This window comes from Salmo salar, chromosome 15, assembly GCF_965601325.2.
Source record: "Salmo salar chromosome 15, fSalSal1, whole genome shotgun sequence".
NCBI classification, from domain to species: domain Eukaryota; kingdom Metazoa; phylum Chordata; class Actinopteri; order Salmoniformes; family Salmonidae; genus Salmo; species Salmo salar.
In genome coordinates, this window is record NC_138305.1 from 8,564,898 (window position 1) to 8,579,562 (window position 14,665).

General features: G+C 44.7%; 1 long non-coding RNA gene across 1 annotated transcript in view; it reads right to left on the bottom strand.

The window, feature by feature from the left end:
- Positions 1-12,156, bottom strand: part of LOC145860862 (uncharacterized) — a 29,289-nt gene extending 17,133 nt beyond the window's left edge. The window contains exon 1 of the long non-coding RNA XR_014380582.1: positions 12,041-12,156. This is a non-coding gene — a long non-coding RNA (uncharacterized LOC145860862). The remainder of the gene's footprint in view (positions 1-12,040) is intronic.
- Positions 12,157-14,665: the final 2,509 nt, after the last annotated feature.

Genomic DNA, 14,665 nt, shown 5'->3' on the forward strand with positions numbered 1-14,665 from the left:
TTTTGAGCTGTGAAATATCTCATTGGGATACAGAATGTAACGTAACTGTGTTTATAATCCAGTGTAGAATGCTCTCTGGTTTCAGAGGAAGGTACTTTAATATAAACAAGGTCTCTGTTTTTCACCTTCAACTGTAAACATAGTTACAGCCTCACCCTTTCACAAAGAGGCTAAAAATCTAAAAGATAATGCACCATCCAATACAATTTACCCTGCCTCCTCACCAAAACATTTTAAACACTGACTCTCTCACTGTCCTCAATTTACCCTGCCTCCTCACCAAAACATTTTAAACACTGACTCTCTCACTGTCCTCAATTATCCCTGCCTCCTCACCAACACATTTTAAACACTGACTCCTCAATTATCCCTGCCTCCTCACCAAAACATTTAAACACTGACTCTCTCACTGTCCTCAATTATCCCTGCCTCCTCACCAACACATTTAAACACTGACTCTCTCACTGTCCCAAATTTACCCTGCCTCCTCACCAAAACATTTTAAACACTGACTCTCTCACTGTCCTCAATTATCCCTGCCTCCTCACCAAAACATTTTAAACACTGCCTCCTCAATTTACCCTGCCTCCTCACCAACACATTTTAAACACTGACTCTCTCACTGTCTCCAATTTACCCTGCCTCCTCACCAAAACATTTTAAACACTGACTCTCTCACTGTCCCCAATTATCACTGCCTCCTCACCAAAACATTTTAAACACTGACTCTCTCACTGTCCCCAATTTGGGGAGAGTGCCACTTCCTAATCTGCCACCATAATGGCCCAGTGCATTTATCATCTTCAAAAAAGCTAATCTCTCTTCTGTTCTGTTCTGGGGCCCTCTTTTCTTCTGTTCGGGGCTGGCAGTGGCAACCCAACTCTCTCAGCCACGTCAGAGCGTTGCAGACAGTAAATGAGATTGTAATTGCCAGAGAGTTGAGAGGAATCAGCCATGTTATTGACATGACAATCAAAATATATGTAATATTTTAAATTTGCCTTGATGACAGCTTTGCACACTCTTGGCATTCTCTCAACCAGCTTCATGAGGTAGTCACCTGGAATGCATTGCAATTAACAAATATTAAATATATTTTGATTTGTTTAACACTTTTTTGGTTACTACATGATTCCATATGTGTTATTTCATAGTTCTGATGTCTTCACTATTATTCTACAATGTAGAAAATAATATATTTAGCCTCCGATTCATTAAAGAAAAATCTTCGTCCAGTCCGAGGTGAGTAATCGCTGTTCTGATGTACAGAAGCTTATTTCGGTCATAAAAAAAAGTTACACAACGCGAAAAAACATACAGAATAGCACAACTGGTTAAGATCCCGTAAAACGGCAGACATCCCCCTCTGTGGCATTTCTAATTTTTCAAAAACTATCTCTGTGCTTGATTGAGCTTATCTGGCTTAATGGACCAAAATAATAGTCCCAAAACTGTAAACCCCACCCAGTTGGCACTCCAGGCAGGCTAGAGAAAACTCAAGTATTTGAAATGATTTCTAATAATATTTGAACCCAGGTCTGCAGACAACACAGAGAGGTAACAGCTGGGTCTCTCCCACTTTGACAGAAGTGCATTAAACAATACTTAGGCTGTGTCCAAAATGGCACTCTATTCCCTATATAGTGCACTATAGAATACAAAGACAATATCAGACAAGTGTGTTTGTGCCTGTGTGTGTGTGTGTGTCTTGGAGAGTAGCCAGCCAGTGGGAGGGAGGGGTTTGGGGAAGGGAAGCAGTCAGCGTTTTTCAGCCGGCAACATGAATGAGGCCTCATGACAGCTGAGTGGGCTTCCTGTGCCGGGACTATAAAAACCAGTAGTCAGGCTGAAGAATGCTTACTGCTCTGCTCCCATGTTTCAGAACCTTCATTCTACCAGGTACAGACGTCCTTCATTCTACCAGGTACAGATGTTGTTCAGCCCTCTGTATGCATCCTGAATGGCACCCTATTCCCTATCTAGTACACTACAAGTAGTGCAGACGTTGTTCATTCTACCAGGTACAGACATCCTTCATTCTACCAGGTACAGACGTTGTTCAGCCCTCAGTATGCATCCTGAATGGCACCCTATTCCCTATCTAGTACACTACAAGTAGTGCAGACGTTGTTCATTCTACCAGGTACAGAGACGATGTTCATTCTACCAGTAGTGCACTAGATAGGTTGCCATTTGTGATGAAACGCCTGCTCGTTTTACTAATGGGCTGGACCCGGTCTCACTTCCTGCAGGGTCAAGTCTCACTTCCTGCAGGGTCAAGAACTGTTAATACACACAAATATTATAATAATGCTAAGCGCTAGTACTTTAGGAAAGTGTTCTGTGTTCCTCTATAAACAAAGGTGAACCTGAGAGATCTGTTATAGACATTATAATAAGTCATATAATGTGAGACCCATTAATTATATATTATTATATTATAAAGTATTATATCGTATATTCTCATCATGTGAGAATGGGGCGGCAGGTAGCCTAGTGGTTAAAGCGTTGGACTAGTAACCAAAAGATTGCAGATCGAATCCCTGAGCTGTCACGTCCTGACCAGTAAAAGGGGTTCTTTGACATTGTAGTTTGGTCAGGGCGTGGCAGGGGGTTTCGTTTTGTGTGTTTCGGCGTTTTTGGTTTATGTTCTATATTTTCTATTTTCTATTTCTATGTGTATATCTAGTTTTCTATTTTTATGTGGGTTTTTGGCAATGACCTCCAATTAGAGGCAGCTGGTTGTCGTTGTCTCTAATTGGAGGCCATATTTAGTTGGGTTTGTTTTCACTTGTGTTTTGTGGGTGGTTGTTTCCAGTATAGTCTGTGCACCTTACTGGACTGTTTTCGTCGACAGTTTAATTTGTTTAAGTGTTTTCTTTAATAAAGAAAGAAGATGAGCACTTTACCCGCTGCGTTTTGGTCCAATCCTTACGACGCCCATGACACGAGCTGACAAGGTCAAAATCTGTTGTTCTGCCCCTGAACAAGGCAGTTAACCCACTGTTCCTAGGCCGTCATTGTTAATAAGAATTTGTTCTTAACTGACTTGCCTAGTTAAACAAAAGGTAAAAAATGTGTAGTCAGATTAGGTCTACAGTGTTGGCAGATACATAGTAAGAGGTATAGTGATTGTTCTGGTGCATGTCCTCCCTTCCAGAGGCTTTTTTAGAGCGGTAACTGTGTCGGGATCCTATTACATAATTCAATAGAGATATCCTATTACATAATTTAATAGAAATTCCAGTATCACACAATATTTATTTATTTAACCTTTAAGTCAGTTAAGAACAAATTCTTATTTACAATGACGGCCTACCAAAAGGCCTCCTGCGGGAACAGGGCCTGGGATTAAAAATATAGGACAAAACACATCACGACAAGAGACACAACACAACACTACATAAAGAGAGACCTAAGACAACAACCTAGCACGGCAGCAACACATGACAACACAGCATGGTAGCAACACAACATGACAGCAACATGCTAGCAACACAACATGTTAGCAGCACAACATTATAGCAGCACAAAACATGGTAGAAACATTGATTGATTGAGTCTTTGATTGTAGATGGAGATAAAAGTGTGCAGTTTGAGTGTTTTTTGCAGCTCGTTCCAGTCGATAGCTGCAGCGAAATGAAAGGAGGAGCGACCCAAGGATGTGTGTGCTTTGGGGACCTTTAACAGAATGTGACTGGCAGAATGGCTGTTGGATGAGGGCTGCAGTAGATATCTCAGATAGGGGGGAGTGAGGCCTAGGAGGGTTTTATAAATAAGCAACAACCAGTGGGTCTTGCGACGGGTATACAGGGATGACCAGTTTCCAGAGGAGTATAGAGTGCTGTGATGTGTCCTATAAGGAGCATCGGTTTCAAATCTGATGGCCGAATGGTGAAGAACATATAGCTGCTTGAGAGCACCCTTGCCTGCCGATCTATAAATTACGTCTCTGTAATCTAGCGTGGGTAGGATGGTCATCTTAATCAGGGTTCGTTTGGCAACTGGGGTGAAAGAGCAGCGATTACGATAGAGGAAACCAAGTCTAGATTTAACCTTAGCCTGCAGCTTGGATATGTGCTGAGAGAAGGACAGTGTACCATCTAGCCATACTCCCAAGTACTTGTATGAGGTGACTACCTCAAGCTCTAAACCCTCAGAGGTAGTAATCACACCTGTGAGGAGAGGGGCATTCTTCTTACCAAACCACATGACCTTTGTTTTGGAGGTGTTCAGAACAAGGTTAAGGGCAGAGAAAGCTTGTTGAACACTAAGAAAGCTTTGTTGTAGAGCGTTGAACAAAAAATCCTGGGAGTGGCCAGCCGAGTATAAGACTGTATCATCGGCATCTACTGTACATGGATGAGAGAGCTTCCTACTGCCTGAGCTGTGTTGTTGATGTAAATTGAGCAGAACATGGGGTCTAGGATCGAGCCTTGGGGTACTCCCTTGGTGACAGGCAGTGGCTGAGACAACAGATTTTCTGACTTTATACACTGCACTCTTTGAGAGAGGTTATTAGCAAACCAGGCCGAAGACCCCTCGGAGACACCAATAATCCTTAGAATGGAATTGTCTACCGTATCAAAAGCTTTGGCCAAGTCAATAAAAATAGCAGCACAGCTGCTCAATAATCATGATGATTTCAGTTCAGGATGAATCACAAAGAAGCTAATGTTTAAGGCAAGATGTCAGCAGACTGATGTAAGTTCAGAATACATTCAGGGCTAATAACACAAAATGATGAGGTTTAATCTGATATATGCAGAGTTATGAACAAACACAAGCTCTATATAACACCAAAAGTGTGTGGACACCTCTTCAAATTAGTGGATTAGTTGCACACAGCCATGTAATCTCCATAGACAAACATTTGGCAGTAGAATGTCCTTACTGAAGAACTCACTGACTTTCAACGTGGCACCATCATAGGATGCCACCTTTCCAACAAGTCAGTCAACTGTAAGTGCCATTATTGTAAAGTGGAAACATCTAGGAGCAACAACGGCTCAGCCACGAAGTGGTAGGCCACACAAGTTCACAGAACAGGACCGCCGATTGCTGAAGCGTGTAGCACATAAAACTCGTCTGTCCTCGGATGCAACACTCACTACCGAGTTCCAAACTGCCTCTGGAAGCAACGTCAGCACAATAACTGTTTGTCGGGAGTCTCATGAAATGTGTTTCCATGGCCGAGCAGCCACAAACAACCCTAACTATGCACAATGCAAATCGTCAGCTGGAGTGGTGTAAAGCTCACCGCCATTGGACTCTGGAGCAGTGGAAACATTCTCTAGAGTGATGAATCACGCTTTACCATCTGGCAGTCCGACGAACAAATCTGGGTTTGGAGGATGCCAGGAGAACGCCACCTGCCCCATTGCATAGTGCCAACTGTAAAGTTTGGTAGAGGAGGAATAATGGTCTGGGGCTGTTTTTCAAGGTTTGGGCCCCTTAGTTCCAGTGAAGGTAAATCTTAACGCTACAGCATACAATGACATTGTAGATGATTCTGTGCTTCCAACTTTGTGGCAACAGTTTGGGGAAGGCCCTTTCCTGTTTCAGCATGACAATGCCCCCGTGCACAAAGCGAGGACCATGCAGAAATAGTTTGTCGAGATCGGTGTGGAAGAACTTGACTGGCCTGCACAGAGCCCTGACCTCAACCGCATCGAACAGCTTTGGGATGATGTGGAACGCTGACTGCGAGCCAGGCCTAATCGCCCAACATCAGTGCATGACCTCACTAATGCTCTTGTGTCTGAATGGAAGCAAGTCCCTGCAGCAATGTTCCAACATCTAGTGGAAAGCCATCCCAGAAGAGTGAAGGCTTTTATAGCAGCAAAAGGGGGGGGGACCAACTCCATGTTAATGCCCATGATTTCGGAGTGAGATGTTCCCACGAGCAGGTCTCCACATAGATTTGGTCATGTAGTATAATACAGAAAAGACTTGATACAGACCAGGTAGCCTGCCAATTAGCAAGCACGTACATCAATAGATCTATAAATATAAAATTAACAGTTCTGTTTTAAATTATTCATGTTTAGTTAAATATGAGTGAAGTGCCTGAGGTAGGAGCAGATGCCAGACTGAGTTTTCTTCCTCTCTCTATTCAGTTAAATTACAATATGGCTAATTAGCATAACTGGGCGAGATACAACAACATTGCACAAACAGTAAGTAAGACAGTAGTAGTAAGACAGTAGACAGCAGACAGTAGACAGTAGTAGTTAGACAGCAGTAGTTAGACAGTAGTAGTAAGACAGTAGACAGCAGACAGTAGACAGTAGTAGTTAGACAGCAGTAGTTAGACAGTAGTAGTAAGACAGTAGACAGCAGACAGTAGACAGTAGTAGTTAGACAGCAGTAGTTAGACAGTAGTAGTAAGACAGTAGACAGTAGTAGTAAGACAGTAGACAGTAGTAGTAAGACAGTAGTGTAAGACAGTAACAGTAGTAGAAGACAGTAGACAGTAGTAGTAGACAGTAGACAGTAGTAGTAAGACAGTAGTAGTAAGACAGTAGACAGTAGTAGTTAGACAGTAGACAGTAGTAGTAAGACAGTAGTAGTAAGACAGTAGACAGTTGTAGTAAGACAGTAGACAGTAGTAGTTAGACAGTAGACAGTAGTAGTAAAACAGAAGACAGTAGTAGTAAGACAGTAGTAGTAAGACAGTAGACAGTAGTAGTAAGACAGTAGACAGTAGTAGTAAGACAGTAGTACTAAGACAGTAGACAGTAGTAGTAAGACAGAAGACAGTAGTAGTAAAACAGAAGACAGTAGTAGTAAGACAGTAGTAGTAAGACAGTAGACAGTTGTAGTAAGACAGTAGTAGTAAGACATTAGACAGTAGTAGTAAAACAGAAGACAGTAGTAGTAAGACAGAAGACAGTAGTAGTAAGACAGTAGACAGTAGTAGTAAGACAGTAGACAGTAGTAGTAAGACAGTAGTAGTAAGACAGTAAACAGTAGTAGTAAGACAGTAGACAGTAGTAGTAAGACAGTAGACAGTAGTAGTTAGACAGTGGACAGTAGTAGGTAGACAGTAGTAGTAAGACAGTAGACAGTAGTAGTAAGACAGTAGACAGTAGTAGTTAGACAGTAGACAGTAGTAGTAAGACAGTACTACTACTGTCTACTGTAGCAGACGCTCTTAAAACAGTAGACAGTAGTAGTTAGACAGTAGACAGTAGTAGTAAGACAGTAGTAGTAAGACAGTAGTCAGGGCGTGGCAGGGGGTTTCTGTACAGCACTTTGAGATATCACCTGATGTAAGAAGGGCTATATAAATAGATTTGATTTGATTTTTCATGAGCTGAAATAAAAGATCCCAGAAATGTTCCATACGCACAAAACATTTATTTTTCTCATATTATGTGCACAAATTAGTTTACATCCCTGTTTGTGTGCATTTCTCCTTTGCCAAGATAATCCATCCACCTGGTGTGGCATATTAAGAAGCTGATGAAACAGCATGATCATTACACAGGTGCACCTTGTGCTGGGGACAATAAAAGGCCACTCTAAAATGTATAGTTTTGTCACACAACACAATGCCACAGATGTCTCTAGTTTTGAGGGACCGTGCAATTGGCATGCTGACTGCAGGAATGTCCACCAGAGCAGTTGCCAGAGAAATGTATGTTAATTTCTCTACCATAAGCCGCTTTCAACGTCGTTTTAGAGAATTTGGCAGTGCAACCGGCCTCACCACGTGTAACCACGCCAGCCCAGGATCTCCACATCCGGCTTCTTCACCTGCGGAATAGTCTGAGACCAGCCACCCGGACAGCTGATGAAACTGGGGGTTTGCATAACTGTCAGAAACCGTCTCAGGAAAACTCATCTGCTTTTCATCCTCATCTGGGTCTTGACTGCAGTTCGGCAGCGGAACCGACTTCAAATCAAATTGTATTAGTCACATGCGCCGAATACAACCTTACAGTGAAATGCTTACTTACGAGCCCTTAACCAACAATGCAGTTAAAAAAAGACAGATAAGAATAAGAAATAAAAGTAACAAGTATTTAAAGAGCAGCAGTAAAATAACAATAGCGAGCCTATATACAGGGGGGTACTGGTACAGAGTCAATGTGCGGAGGCACCGGTTAGTTGAGGTAATATGTACATGTAGGTAGAGTTATTAAAGTGACTATGCATAGATGACAACAGAGAGTTGCAGTGGTATAAAAGAGGGGGGGAGGGGGGCAATGCAAATAGTCTGGGTAGCCATTTGATTAGATGTTCAGGAGTCTTATGGCTTGGTGGTAGAAGCTGTTTAGAAGCCTCTTGGACCAAGACTTGGCGCTCCGGTACCGCTTGCCGTGTGGTAGCAGAGAGAACAGTCTATGACTAGGGTGGCTGAAGTCTGACAATTTTTATGGCCTTCCTCTGACACCGCCTGGTATAGAGGTCCTGGATGGCAGGAAGCTTGGCCCCAGTGATGTACTGAGTCGTACACACTAACCTCTGTAGTGCCTTGTGGTCGGAGGCCAAGCAGTTGCCGTGCCAGGCAGTGATGCAACCAGTCAAGATGCTCTCGATGGTGCAGCTGTAGAACCTTTTGAGGATCTGAGGACCCATACCAAATCTTGTCTTATCAGACGCCGCTGTTCTATCCTGCCGAAACAGCGTATAATCAGCCACCTGTACGTTGATAATGTTGTCGTTCAGCCACGACTCCGTGAAGCATAAGATATTACAGTTTTGACTGTCCCGTTGGTAGTTTAATTTTCCGCGAAGTGGGGGTTTATTCGATCTTCAAGCAAATCACAGGGATCGGAAGGCAGCCCGCACTCTGGCCCCTTTTTCTACGCCTTCTCTTCAAGCAAGCAATCACGGGTATCGGGGCCTGTCCCCGAGGTAGCGGTGTATCCTTCACGTCAGACTTGTTAAAGGAAATAAAGGATTCTGCCAGTCCGTGGTAGGTAATCACAGTCCTGATGTCTAGAAGTTATTTTCGGTCATAAGAGAAGGTAGCGGCAACATTATGTACAAAATAAGTTACAAAAATAAGTTACAAACAACGCAAAGAAACAAACAGAAAAACACAATTGGTTAGGAATACGTAAAATGTCAGCCTTGTTCTCCGGCGCCATCTTGATACCTAGAAAGTAGAACCTGATACCCCTGTCTCGCAAACACACGTGACCGCCTTCCTGACTTCAGTGGGAAAATGCTCACCTTCGATGGCCAATGGCACCCTGGAGAAGTGTGCTCTTCACTGATGAATCCCGGTTTCAGCTGTACCGGGAAGACCCCCTAAACCCCCCCACATGGCGTCATGTGGGCGAGCGGTTTGCTGATTATCAACGTTGTGAACAGAGGGCCCCATGGTGGCGATGGGGTTATGGTTACGAGCAGGCATAAGCTACGGACAACGTACACAATTGCATTTTATCGATGGCAATTTGAATGCACAGAGATACCGTGACGGGATCCTGAGGCCCATTGTCGTGCCATTCATCCGCCGCCATCACCATCATGTTTCAGCATGACAATGCACGGCCCCGTGTTGCAAGGATCTGTACACAATTCCTGGAAGCTGAAAATGTCCCAGTTCTTTCATGGCCTGCATACTCACCAGACAGGTCACCCATTGAGCATGTTTGGGATGCTCTGGATCGACGTGTATGAGAACCTGTTCCAGTTCCGCCAATATCCAGCAACTTCACACAGCCATTGAAGAGGAGTCTGACAACATTCCACAGGCCACAATCAACAGCCTGATCAACTCTATGTGAAGGAGATGTGTCACACTGCATGAGGCAGATGGTCACACCAGATACTGACTGGTTATCTGATCCACGCCCCTACTTTTTTAAAGGTATCTGTGACCGACAGATACATATCTGTACTCCCAGTCATGTGAAATCCATAGACTAGGGCCTAATAAATATTATTTCAGTTGACTGATTTCCTTATATGAACTGTAACTCAGTAAAATCATTGTAATTGTTGCATGTTGCATTTATATTTTTCTTCAGTGTATAATTGACATCATGCTGCTTGCTTAGCTGTACCACTTCCTCCAGCACTAGCGCACACCTAGAACTTGAGAGCTCTGCCTCGTTAACACTCGTGCCCGCACACACTGTTACAATAGCCTCCTAGTAGGAGGGAGGTGCAGGAATCAGGAGCAGGAGAGCAAGGAAGTTCCAGTGGCACAAACGTTTATTATAGTAGTCCCGACTCAATAACAACATGAGGGAAAAACACGCACAAAACGAAGTCGCCACACACAGGGAAACTAACTTCACACGGAGGAGCAATCTCGACTCCTAAACTAAATTCTCGAAACGGTAACACTACCGAATAAAACGAAAACCCTGTGGTGCAGACACGCACCACTAACGTAGAACACATACAAACAATCCCGCACAAAGACTAGCAGGCAGCGGGGTGTAAATAAACCCACTGAAATCAACTAAATGAACACAGGTGTGAAAAAACAGACAGATACAAACGAAAAGGAAAAAAATGGATCGGTGGCAGCTAGTAGGCCGGCGACGACGACTGCCGAGCACCGCCCGAACAGGGAGAGGAGCCACCTTCGGTGGAAGTCATGACACACACCCAGAACCCGAGAGCTCTGCCTCGTAAACACACGTGCCCTCTCACACCTAGAACCCGAGAACTCTGCCTCGTAAACACACGTGCCCTCTCACACATAGAACCCGAGAACTCTGCCTCGTAAACACACGTGCCCTCTCACACCTAGAACCCGAGAACTCTGCCTCGTAAACACACCTGCCCGCTCACACCTAGAACCCGAGAGCTCTGCCTCGTAAACACACGTGCCCTCTCACACCTAGAACCCGAGAGCTCTGCCTCGTAAACACACCTGCCCTCTCACACCTAGAACCCGAGAGCTCTGCCTCGTAAACACACGTGCATTCTCACACCTAGAACCCGAGAGCTCTGCCTCGTAAACACACCTGCCCTCTCACACCTAGAACCCGAGAGCTCTGCCTCGTAAACACACGTGCCCTCTCACATCTAGAACCCGAGAGCTCTGCCTCGTAAACACATGTGCCCTCACACCTAGAACCCGAGAGCTCTGCCTCGTAAACACACCTGCCCGCTCACATCTAGAACCCGAGAGCTCTGCCTCGTAAACACACATGCCCTCTCACACCTAGAACCCGAGAGGTCTGCCTCGTAAACACACGTGCCCTCTCACATCTAGAACCCGAGAGCTCTGCCTCGTAAACACACCTGCCCTCTCACACCTAGAACCCGAGAGCTCTGCCTCGTAAACACACGTGCCCTCTCACACCTAGAACCCGAGAGCTCTGCCTCGTAAACACACCTGCCCTCTCACACCTAGAACCCGAGAGCTCTGCCTCGTAAACACACGTGCCCTCTCACACCTAGAACCCGAGAGCTCTGCCTCGTAAACACACCTGCCCTCTCACACCTAGAACCCGAGAGCTCTGCCTCGTAAACACACGTGCCCTCTCACATCTAGAACCCGAGAGCTCTGCCTCGTAAACACACGTGCCCTCACACCTAGAACCCGAGAGCTCTGCCTCGTAAACACACCTGCCCGCTCACATCTAGAACCCGAGAGCTCTGCCTCGTAAACACACCTGCCCGCTCACATCTAGAACCCAAGAGCTCTGCCTCGTAAACACACGTGCCCTCTCACACCCAGAACCTGAGAGCTCTGCCTCGTAAACACACCTGCCCTCTCACACCTAGAACCTGAGAGCGCTGCCTCGTAAACACACATGCCCTCTCACACCTAGAACCCGAGAGCTCTGCCTCGTAAACACACGTGCCCTCTCACACCTAGAACCCGAGAGTTCTGCCTCATAAACACACGTGCCCTCTCACACCTACAACCCGAGAGTTCTGCCTCGTAAACACACGTGCCCGCTCACACCTAGAACCTGAGAGTTCTGCCTCGTAAACACACCTGCCCTCTCACACCTGAAACGTTCTAACCAGTCGGCAACACAGCTGGTGACATTTTCAGGCTGATGAGTGAGTTTCACAGAATCCCTATCTTATACAAAAGCTACATTTTTCTTACCTATTGTTCTGTAACAGCTATAGCCTCTATGACATCGTCTTTATCACGATAGAGATTGAGGAGAGAATAACACAATAGACTTGGACTTGTGACAGGATATTGTTAAGACACAACTGACCACATTCCATAGGACCGGAGATAAAGTGTGTCAAAATGTCGTCGTCCCCCAGTGTATTACAGGAAATGCCTTCAGATGCCTTGCAAGAGCAGGAAAACAAATGTGACACAATGCAACTATATAAGAGTTAGAGCCACAGAAGGAGGGAGGGGGTGATTCTCTACTGAATGCCAGTAGAAAGCAGTTTAGAGTACTTCAACCATAAATCCAGGTCTCATGTAAGATTCAAGCAAGACTGATGGAATTGTTTAAAAACAGGTTTTTCTTAGTTGTCATGGCATTTCCTATGAGTGTTGTTCCGTTTTTGGATGTTTCCTTTTTGACCTCAGAACTGTCCCCGGATTCTGGTGTATACTGAATGTTCCCCCGGGCCAGAGACATTCTGCTCCTCTGTGGTCAGAGTGAAGATGACCTAAGATAAGAACTTCTGTGAAAGCCCTTGGCCTGAATTCCTCCCCAGCTGCTCTTTCTGTTAGCTCCACACAACAACTAGACTAGGGCTATGTCAGTTTGCAGAGCCATGATAATCATGGGTGTAGTTTAGCCTGCTGTAGGTGTATGAAACCTTAGTTATGTACTTGTCTTATTGTTTGCATTAGAAGTGTTATTTTTTGCCATGTGTCAAACAATAATAAAGGCACTAGGGATGTGGGGTGTGGGCATGGGGGGTCTGGGTGGGTGAGATGTACGACTGTAGTCGTTGTTTGGGGTTAGGGTTAGAGCACTAGGGATGGGGTTGCTGGTCTGGACAGAGGAGATGTCATCGTTGTTTGTATGCACCTGTAAGATCTTGTTCACATGTGTTTTTTTGAATTTGTTGTGAAATAAATATATAATAATAACAAATATACTGTATATATATATATATACATTATTAAAAAAAAGAAAAGTTATTTTTGGTGTTCCTGATTGCCTCAGTGCTACAGTCAGTAAATTGACCTCATTCCACTGTGTTAAAAGCTGGAGCAGAGAGATCGTAGCCTGGTCCCAGATCTGTTTGTGTTGTCTCATCAATAGCCTGGTCCCAGATCTGTTTGTGTTGTCTCATCAATTGCCTGGTCCCAGATCTGTTTGTGTTGTCTCATCAATAGCCTGGTCCCAGATCTGTTTGTGTTGTCTCATCAATAGCCTGGTCCCAGATCTGTTTGTGTTGTCTCATCAATAGCCTGGTCCCAGATCTGTTTATGTTGTCTCATCAATAGCCTGGTCCCAGATCTGTTTGTGTTGTCTCATCACTAGCCTGGTCCCAGATCTGTTTGTGTTGTCTCATCACTAGCCTGGTCCCAGATCTGTTGGTCTTGTCTAGTCAATAGCCTGGTCCCACTAGACAACACAAACAGCTCTGGGACCTGGCTAGAGAGCACGGAACACACAGAGGAACTGTGTCCTAATGAGCTGGCATGAAGGGTGCATTCAACTGCAGCAAAACTCTCATAACGACTGAATCAGTATCCTTCCCACCCCACCCTGCAATTCAACGGTACTGCTGTGAGCCAGAGGAGGAAATGGGGAAATAAGCTGAGAACAGCAGCACGACTTTGGTGAGGTGAACAGGCCATGGCTTTTACTGAATTGTAGACTAAACACCTGTTTTTCGTGGAGTAAAGAGTGTACAAACATAACCTCTTGGATTGATGTGTAGTCGGTGTGGTGTGTGTGTGTGTGTGTGTGTGTGTGTGTGTGTGTGTGTGTGTGTGTGTGTGTGTGTGTGTGTGTGTGTGTGTGTGTGTGTGTGTGTGTGTGTGAGAGAGAGAGAGAATTGCACAAGCCTATTTTCTTTTTGTCTCGGGTTTCTCTTTGCATCGAACCCTCATCACTTGCAGCAGTGTAGAACACATAGGAAAGGTTCTACTCGCTGAGAATGCCCTCAGACATAGGAAAGGTTCTACTCGCTGAGAATGCCCTCAGACATAGGAAAGGTTCTACTCGCTGAGAATGCCCTCAGACATAGGAAAGGTTCTACTTGCTGAGAATGCCCTCAGACATTTTATGGACAAACGCCATTGCGATATTGTGACAGCCTTTTCCTGCCAACATTACCAACAGTTGATAAATGCTTTCCAAAACTCATATTATAATCAGGAAGTGGAATCAGGAAGAAAACAGAGACTTGCATCACAAATGGCACCCTATTCCCTATCTAGTGCACTACCACCAAGGCCGATAAAGCTCAGGTCAAAGGTAGTACACTATGTAGGGAATAGCATGCCGTTTGGGACTCAAGAACAAGATATTTAATCATTCTCACTCTCTTCTTGCTTTTTTGAAAGGGAGGAAGTAGTCATTTATTTAAAAGGAAGTCCTCAGTCATTTAATGGAAGTGGTGTAGTGAAGGTGTTACTGAACAAGCATATGATACGCCTGACATAGTGGTTCCCAAACATTTTATAGTCCCGTACCCCTTTCAAACATTCAACCTCCAGCTGTACCCCCTCTAGCACCAGGGTCAGCGCACTCTCAAATGTTGTTTTTTGCCATCATTGTAAGCCTGCCACACACACACACAC